At 41.8% G+C, this 9,991-nt stretch overlaps 1 protein-coding gene across 5 annotated transcripts in view; it reads left to right on the top strand.

Moving 5' to 3' along the window:
* The window catches only part of LOC105561116 (putative polypeptide N-acetylgalactosaminyltransferase 9), a 250,839-nt gene that overhangs the window by 114,410 nt on the left and 126,438 nt on the right, over positions 1 to 9,991 (top strand). For all 5 annotated transcript variants that reach the window (XM_012010817.1, XM_012010820.1, XM_012010816.1 and 2 more), the window contains one exon: positions 1,890 to 1,942. The gene's annotated coding sequence lies outside the window, so the exon portion shown is untranslated. The remainder of the gene's footprint in view (positions 1 to 1,889; positions 1,943 to 9,991) is intronic.

Genomic DNA, 9,991 nt, shown 5'->3' with positions numbered 1-9,991 from the left:
CCTCCTCCTCCTCCTCCTCCTCCTCCTCCTCCTCTTCTTCTTCGTCTTCTTCTTTCCCTCCTTCTCCTCCTCCTCTTCCCTCTTCTTCGTTCCCACCACTCTATTATCTACCAAAAGCGGCATACGTTAGACGTAAAAGTTTCATTCTCAATCTCACGATCCGCTCTCGCAGTCGTGTGGATGTTGAAGAACGGATGAGCAGGCGAGGAGGCGAAGAGAATATGGGCGAATGGGCGGCGGAAGGGTATGCGGGAATCGAGCACGGAACTCTGTGCGCAAACACGACGATTGTATTACATCGAACGTTCCATTTCAACGAGCCATCAGGCATGCATACAAAATCCTTTTAACTTTATACAGCGCACGTTCTTTTTTGATCGCGACGATCGTTTCCACAAAGTTTTACCGGGGTCAGCGGTTTTTCGTGTATAATTGCTGATTATCGATAAAATTTGACGATAATCCAAAGATACAAGAATGGATAGCATCGGATGGCCTGGAAATGCATTCTTTAATACGTATGTTCATTCCGCGATAATTTGCGCGCGCAAATAAGTGTTCCGGATAATTCATATAATCATGAATTGACGAACAAATTGAATTTTATGGCGAAGGCAATTTCATCACACCAGCGCACTCGTATCATTGGTTAATCGACATTTCCGGCGGTCGATTTACATACGGGGAACCTAGAATTCATTACAGTAGCATATTCAAATAGGAACGTAGTTAACATACTCCACCTCATAAAATATTAAGTTCGCATGATTAATATTCCTAGTTTGCTACTGTCATAGTTACATGCCATTGCATTTTAAGCTCTGAATCATTTATTACACAACACATATTAAACGGCTACCATTTATCTTCTAATTTTCGGAAACTTAATGTTTAATATACAGAGAAATTTCCTCCGTTATGCGATAGGATTGTAATATGAGACAGTAAGTTTTCAACGTCCAGATTCAGTCGCAAATCTTTTATCGTAACGACTACACGATCTAACAATCAAGTTTTTCACCGAGTAGAATTTACTCCGAGGGCAATAAATTCATGGTGGAACGATGCCAATTAATTTAGCAGAAACTCCGCTGTCTCATATTAGGAGCCTATCTCATAATACGGGACTTGCCTCTATTAGTTTCACTTTTCTCTAGGAAACTGTTACTTTAAACGTATGCTGAAAATATTATTACGTTGATTGTGATGGCACTTTTACAATTTACCGTAACAATTATTTACATTATTATTGAAGTGGTTGAGGACGAGGATTAAAAAGCACGGATAGAATTTACGTATATATGAAAAACAATACGAATGTTTAATTAAAATGTATCGCAAGCTGCTCAGTTACGTCGGGCGACATTTGGCGCCAGATTGTGTGCAAGAATTTGTTAATTCGGCTCGGTTGGCAAGAATTCGTTAATTGGAATGTCCCAGCTTGCTAATAGAATTAGATTGAGGGGGGGGGGGTCCTGCGTTCCTTCCGGTGGAACAAAGATGCGCCTCTTATTACGGAGCAGCATCTGGCATGGTCATTTATTGCGTTTTTGCTCGGCGATATTGCAACTGATAGGAATTTAAATTCCAAAGCGTCAGATTTCGCGCGGAGTGATTAAAGAAATACTCACTTTTACCATGTCTGTTTTTCCATCGATCATTTTATATGCGGGATTAATTAATTTCGTAACTCCCGGTTTGCTGCTGCTAAAGATTAAAACTTGAAATGTTAACGTGAAACTGAATAATAAAGTAACGTGAAATTATGGGCTACAAAGTGAAGTTTGATTAACTCAGATATGCAAGACAATTTCGAATCATTGCATTCGTAATAAATAGGTATCGCGTCACAGTATTGTAGAATAATATTTCCGTGTTCTTGCTTGCAGATTGGAGTGAATTGGCATTCTACAGAGATGCAGCCATCGCACCTAATGACGAGGTGAGTGACGATCTTCGCATGTATGCGTTGAATAAATCATACAATTAGATACGGAATGTCTAGTCGGTCGGTTTATAAACAGCATATCTATCCGAAAGGGGAGCCATTGGTAATTGATATTTTCGCGGAACATGTCGCCGTGCAAACAGCTTTAATGAGTAATCGGTCGGACGAATCGATGCACCGTCGGTGTTATTAGAACGGAATGCGACATATCGATCCCTGAATGTACGCTCGAATCCGTGCATTTCCGTTCGGTCTGCGAATTCTCGTGGCGTGCCTTCGACATGTGGAGCGTGAAGATGCCAGCGGCATCACGCAAGCACGCGGTCTCTAGCGATCGAAATTAGCTGACCATCATGTTTAGACCGGCTAAACGTCTTATGAGATATTTGGCTGTGCATACTTTTCATCCTACGCGTCGTCTGTGTACGTTGTAATTTTCACATGGTACATTGGAAATAAGAGGAAGAAATGCAATCCATAGTAGCGTCGCAATAAACCTATATATGCAGTTTTAGCGTTAAATGAGTTAAGGGCCAAATTTCGATTACTCTCAACCAGTGCATTTCCGAGGCAAAAATCTAAGTCACGTGAGTCATCATTAAATACGACATATGTTCAATTTCTTTGTTGTTTTCCGTTTGCAAATGCTCCGCGTCATATTCTTAATTAATGCTCCAAATTATGATTGGCTCATGAGTTGCTGTCAAACGTCAACGTGCACCAAAGTCATATTTCTTGAAAAAGCAGCTCTTGCTGCACTTGCCCTTTTTAATATATTTAAATGCTTCAAGTATATACTATTCTTATCTTTTGAGCATTTTTATAACACAGATTTTCGCCTCGGGCTATCACTAAAAACAATTATAAGTATAGCACTGATATTCGCTATTTTCACTGATAATCCACTGATTGGTTTGTAGAGATTTAAATTCTAAGAACTATTATTCGTGCTATTTTATTCGGTTAATACTTAGTCAGAATAGATTTTACGTTCGAAAATAAATGTGGGTACATGCAAGCTAATAGTTGTACAATAATAAACCAATATCCGGTGCAGTTATTCGAAACATGGAAATATTTGTAAACAGTAAACATTGGCAAACTAATAGAATTACCACAATTACAATTAATTGAGTATGCTAGACTCTTCGACAAACATTCAACGCTTTTTCAGTTGTCAAGATCTTGCATCGTTTTAACAAAATATTAATTTACGATCCGATATTACGGCACAACGTATTACGGTTCGATGAGACTAAGCGTAAAAAAAGTACAATTTTTCTTTTCTATCTCTTTCTTTGTTTCGTACTACCTTCTCGGCTATTCTGAAATGTGAAAGTTCTTCTTTTTCTAACTGAAGAATGCATTTATACAATTTTATATTAGCACAAATCGATGCGGGATGCAAAGTTCCTTAATTAATGAGAATTGATCCCAGTATAGCGCACGTTTCAGTAACAATTACATTGTGAGATACTTTTTGCCGAATCTATTCCATATCGATAATCGTGATTATTCCTTGAATTATATATGTTTGATTAACTGAAGATGGCGATCACTTTAAATATGAATATATTTTATTTAATTTTGAGTAAGATAACCGTACGATTGAAATAGATTTTTGAATATTGTATCTTTCACATACTAAGATTTAATGCTCTTCGATTGGTACAGTTTGTTGGTTTAAAACGATAATAACTATTATAACTGTCGTTGCAGTATTGAATTTGCAATTTCAGAATAGCCTGGTTTGCCGCGATTCTGTTACTGCGAAACAATTTTACCATACCTTTATTTATTTGTTTATTTATTAACTTTGCAAAAAGTGTCCACTTGAACTCATCAGCAAATTTATCGAACAAATGACTCTTTTTCCCCGATAAACAGTAAATGCAAATCAATCTTTCGCGCTGTCGAAATATTCTATACACGCGTGACAAAACGGTTTTCAACCGCGCAAATGTCAATATTTGATTAATTCTTATCGCAATCTTGTATCGCACGGGATGATATAATTTATTTTTGTGTTGTAATTCACTTTTCGCGAAAACCGTGCGTTATTACGTCGCTCAAATTTTCAGACCTATACGTACTTACACGCAAAAATTAAATTTAAAAACCGACGACCGTACTGAAACTGAAACAAGTTTGTGCACACACGTGTTCCACATACATTTAACTCTAAAATGCATTTCAGTGTTTTTCGGAAGAAGTCGTAGTTAAATGGCATTCTCGCACTATGCTTATTCGCGCTTGTACTGCATCGACGCTGTTCTCGTATACGAGTTCGCGATTTAACTTCAGAGTATTTTATACCATTGGCAACTTTGCGGTAGTAATGAAGCATTTGGCATATAATCAATGCAAATGGGGAAAACACATCAAAGCAACGACATAAAACTTTTAATTTGTATAAACGAGAAAATAACGATGTGTAGAGAAGGGAAAATAAAAAGAGAGATGGGAGCATATTTATCATGGCGATGGGCACACACTGAGAGAGATGGAGAGAGAGAGAGAGAGAGATTTTTTGAATTTTATGAGAGCAACTTCAATTTTATTTGCAAATTTTTTCGGCGGCAAATAACCATCATTAAAAGTGCCCTTGCCCAAAATGCAAATTGTGACGAAAGCGACTGACATTTATTTATAATGCGTATTCTTTTAACAGATGTTGCAATAAAAGGCGCCATTTGGACTCGCCATTTAAAGCGCCGTGCCGCGAAACGAGCGATATAAATTTCCACGCGTGAGCATCCCCGAAAATAATAACGCAACGAGGGGTACGCGATGGGCGGAAGCGCGGGCGATACGGGCACGAATCGTTTCCCCGAAAGAAGAGCGGCGGATTCGGTAATTGTCGCGGATTGCCGGAAATCAGAAACAGATGCAAAGTAGGCAATTAACCGCGGGGGAGGCGGCGCGGGGAAAATTGCGCCCACGCGTGATTGACTCTCGGGCGGTAAACGATCTCTGCCTCGGTCCTTCTCGCGGGCGTTGCGCATTCAGGTAAATTGCATTTCGATCGACCCAGTTTTTATTTCAATTTGTCGTGAATTTATGTGCGAATTATCGGAGAAAGAACACGGCGGAATCGAGGCGGAGAAGGGTGGCTCCTCGTAGGGGAGGAGAAAGGGGAGAGGGAGAGAAAGGGAGAGAGAGAGAGAGAAAGAGAGCGTGACAAAAGGGAGAATCGAAAGAGGTGAAGCTGGCACGATTTACTCGCGTCGTTTCTCGGCACCCTCTCGCTAACTACGATTCAATTTGCATTTCATCCAATAAATCGCGCCTCTCGTCGCGCCTTTCCCGACACACACGGCTACGTGTTTTCCCGGAATATTCTTCATCTCTTCACCTCACGACGCGGAGCGTCGCGCGCAAACTCGCGTATGACTTCGGCTCTCCCCTGCGATAACGAGCATTCTTCTCTCGTTATCTCTCCCTTCTCTCTTTCCACCCCGAGATGTTTCGAAATGATGAAATTATTTTTCACGGGTAACTCGAAGGGCTCGTCAGCGCGCACGTTTATGATAAGAAACACGTGATTTCTTGACGCGCGCGCACGTACAAGAGCGCGCATATTTTATTTATCAGATTCGATAGGTTGTTAGATACCGCGCGTATCAGCGAAGCACCCGCTCGCGATAACGAGCATGACATGTTTACACGCAAGAAGGGGTGCGTGCTTTAATTGCTATCAACTGGAACAGATAGGCGCTAAATGAAATTTATGTTGAAGCAGTTATTCTCGCGTGAAATTGACACGATTCTCGGACGTGGATGGAAATAGATAAGAACATTCTCTGCAGAATTCTTTTGCTGGCTGGATCAGCGTACTCCTGACGTACATTACGAATGTAATATCGTGTAAGAATAAACTCGGCTAAGCTTATCGGTCGAGTATGTGCAACCGCGCGATCAAATATTACACACCGGTCTTAATAAATACAGTTGTACGATCATTTATTATGGACGCATTGACATGAACGCTATTATAAATATCGCGATATTTCGATCTCCCGTATCGTATTTTCTAGAGTACGGCAGCCTCTTAAACGGCGTACAAATAGTCGGCGCTCATTCTTCGCGTGACATGAGCATGCTAATACTTCACCGACTTTCCAGGCAATCGACCCCCGGCTCCTACCCTGCTCGCTCAACTATATCGCAATCGTAACCCTTTTCCTCCGTGCGTGCGACACGGAAGAAGATCCGCGCCGATAAAAACCGCCGTCGTGTCGAGCGCCGCAACAAATGCATCTACCGGTCGATTCGGCCCTCGTGAATTTTCTGGCCCTGTGTTTACAGCGTAACGACGTTACGTCACGGGCCCGTTTAGAGATAAATTGAGTTACGCATCTCCGTAGGGACCCACGCCCGCTGAAGGAGGCCTCGTACGAAGAATAGCTTTCCCTTGGCGAAACGAATGATAAAACCACCGCGATACAAGTTAACGAGAGAGTAAAGTTAGACTTTCTCCCGCGCGATATAACGCTAACTTTCCAAGTCAGTGCGTGAAAGACTTCTTGAGTAACGGTTACGCGGAAACAATTGATGACGTCGCTCGGCCGGCGACGCGAGATAACGTACGCGGGGGCGAAACGCGCATTAATATTTCCGGCAAACATTTTCGCCGGGCGCGGCGAGATCCCGCGTGGATTAAAATTACCGGGGCGGCCCAGAAATTTGTCATAAATCCGCCGCTGAAAGCGTATAAAGCGGCCAAGGAAGTAGTGGCGGCAGGGGGCAAAAAGTATCGCGCCCAAACGGCCACGTCCCCCCCGCGCCCGCTCTCGCAAAACCCGCGAGCGTTTCGCGGGCGAAAAGGGCGGGAGTGATGGCCGCGGTCATCGTACACGCACCGGGAATATTTCGTCGACATGCAAGCCACAATCTAGATTACCGGGGCGGGTGGTAGTGCGCCTGGGAAAATGCTGGACGCTGAAATAGGCAATTTTTCTCTTCCATCACGGCGCCGCGGCCACGCGTCGAACATTTGCAAACACGTCGATTCGCCATTCCGCGCGAGTCTCCCTCTCTCTCTCTCTCTCTCCCCCTACTGACTTCTCTCTGCCCTCTTTTAACGTGGCGATATGAATTTTCGCATGCGTCGAATCGAAAATTGTTTCTGCCTCTAGCGCATCTCCTACGCGAACTGGGAAATGTTTTTTACCCATTCTGACAAAAACGACCGTTTCCTCTGATCCATATATGTATACGTGTGCGCTCGTGCCGACACGCACGCATGTATCATCATGCCCGAGTTTCTCTCTCGCTCTCTCTCTCTCTCTCTGTTCTTTTTTTTTATTTTTACTCTTCATCGTCGTAAATCCGAAGAATACATTTTATATCTCGCAACGCGTCTACTCCAAGCGGATTTTTGTCGGGCAAATAGACGCGTTGAAAAAACGCGCGGATATACGCGCCGTGTGTCTACCGCGCGTGATTCTCGGGCTTATTGCGAAACTTCGCGTTTGGTTTGGCTCGCGGCTTGTATGCACCGCGTGCGTGCGCGCGAAGATAACGGGATACGGGAGTCATTACTGGCGGAATCGCGGTTTCTTCTGCCTTGCGTTTCTTTTCTTCGGTATAACGCGACTTTCTTTTCGCTCTTCCAACACCTTCGACTGGTAAATTCAATCGCGCCTTTGTGGTTTTCTTTTTTCACAAAACGTATTTGGGCCAATGGAATATTTGACAAAGCTGCGAGGTCCCGCAAAGTGGTTACTTTAGACCGCGAAAGAGAAAAACAACCGCGAAGGATTTAGCGAACTCCTGCTGTTTAATATGAATTAAAAAGTAAACCCCGCCCTCTTCGATCAGTTTGCTTAGATTTTTTTCGAGTTTCTTATACGCTCTTTTCTATATAACGTAGGAAAATTTATGCTACGCGCGATAAAATAGCGACAGAGACGTGAAAAAGGATGAGAAGTAAATTTTTGTCGATATAAATTTTATTTCCCCCAAGGGGCCGTCCGCGACTCTCATCCCTTTATTCATAGGAAGCACAATTGGTTCTTTTTTCCCCATCCAGCCCTACACCTCGACTCCTAATTTTAGCATAACAACGAACGGTGATGTCACCATAGAGAATTTCTTAACGGCACTGGCTTCGAGGGACGATTGCACCCTTGTCGCGGCACACCAATTTCTCCGAGAAAAACGACGTTTTACATTTTTACCTTTTCGTGGATACCTTGTGATATTGTGAATTTAAATGATGCATGTCTCGGCGAGCTTAAACACGTGAATTTTCTACGCACTTTACGACCGTAGGTTTACAAGTTGCTTAGAAAGTTCCGGTCTAGATTGCAAAATTCAGTTAAGTTGAATAAACGAATAACAGTGGCCATTTCAGTAAAAAAATCTTGAAATTATTCCTATTGTTAAAAACATTTCATACTCTTAAACGCAATATTATATAAAATTCATAATATATTTACTAACTTTATTAAAATTTACTACTCGTTAGTTATTAAACGAAGGGGAATCACTGTCATAATTTCTTGTCTATGAATTATCGTATTTTTGCTAAATTTTTAGTACATGTTGTTCTCTATGTGCATCGTGTTCCTCTCTGCTTCGAAGAGCATTTTCCACTACCCGCGTTCTTATCTTATATTCCAGTTCAGTTGTTTTGAATTCTTGCCGCGCGTCTTTACTTTACAAGACTTTTCCGCTACTTGAGGCAGTAATAAAACGTTGGGTGTGGTTAGCAAAATTATTATTATTAAACTATTTAAATGAATGATTGTCAAGGTGCTCATTTAATAATATCAAGCAGGAAAAATGTTATTTTTCATATTTCTTTAAAACTCTTGACGTTTTCTTTCATTCCATTTTTCATTTCATCACTGGTACAATTTCCTAAGAAAAAGTTATATAAATTATTGCCATATTTCTGTAAATCGACAAATATGCTAGAAAGAAAAGCGACTTCGGTTCAGTCCGTTCCGTAATTTCGCGAGCAATCTGGTCTTCCTTCATCGCGTCGCGAAGAGAGGGTGCATCTCTTTAAGAGCTCTATTAATCGATCCACTTACGGTAAATGAATTTATCAGACATCGGCTCGGCGTGAACGATCGATGTTATTTAAGGGCGATGCAATCGTCTCGAAGCGATGCAGACGCGACGATGTAACGGCGATGTTATGTCAGGCGCTTATCCCGAGAACAATGAAGTTTACGCGATGCTGAGTGCCGTTATCTTATAACGACGCGGAGGATTAAGTTTCAAGCATCAACGGAGCTTGCACCCTGGCGGCTGATTATGGTGCTTCAGAGCATATTCGTGTTAGAATGCTCGTTGTATTCACCGGTCCGGCTTCGGAAAATTCTGCCCGTACTTAGTTTCTGACACGACACTCGCGATAGCAGTATCCCCCGTGCAAACTCGTGCGAATAATTATAGTAGCCTTTTATTCATCTCCTCGTATCGTCGCAATTGATACGCGACGCCGCGGGAAGTTATCAGGCTATGGTTACTCATAATTGTCGAGCAATGAAATAAAAAAAAAAAATCTGAACTTAAACATCAGAGGAAAGTTCCCTATTATGAAACTTCTAATATGAGATGGCGGGATTTCTGCTAAATTAATAGCCATCGTTTGTCGGTTTCACCATGAATTTATTGCCCTTGGAGTGAAATCTGTTTGCTACAAAATTCATTGTTAGATCGTGTAATCGTTGCGATAAAAGATTTGTGACTGAAGATCGGATTTGAATGTTGAAAGTCTGTTATCTGATATTAGAGAAGGCTATCTCACAATAGAGGACTTTCCTCTATATTTCATTTCAATTTAAAAGATCATAGTTTACATATACAGGGTGAGTCTTTCCATATCCGACAAAATTTTTGAGAAGGTAGAACGGATCGAGATGAACGGAAAAGTCCTGTACCATTTTGCAATTTTCGTAATAGTTAACGAATAATTAATTATTAAAAATCGTTGTCTTAGGCCGGCCTACCGCCCAATTCGAGCGCGTGGCGAGATGGGCGCATAGCAATATCGATCGCCGGGCGGTTACATCTTGCCACGCTCTC

The sequence above is a fragment of the Vollenhovia emeryi genome, unplaced genomic scaffold (assembly GCF_000949405.1).
Source record: "Vollenhovia emeryi isolate VEMERY1.0 unplaced genomic scaffold, V.emery_V1.0 DF939211.1, whole genome shotgun sequence".
NCBI classification, from domain to species: domain Eukaryota; kingdom Metazoa; phylum Arthropoda; class Insecta; order Hymenoptera; family Formicidae; genus Vollenhovia; species Vollenhovia emeryi.
This window is presented reverse-complemented; position numbering and strand designations above follow the sequence as displayed.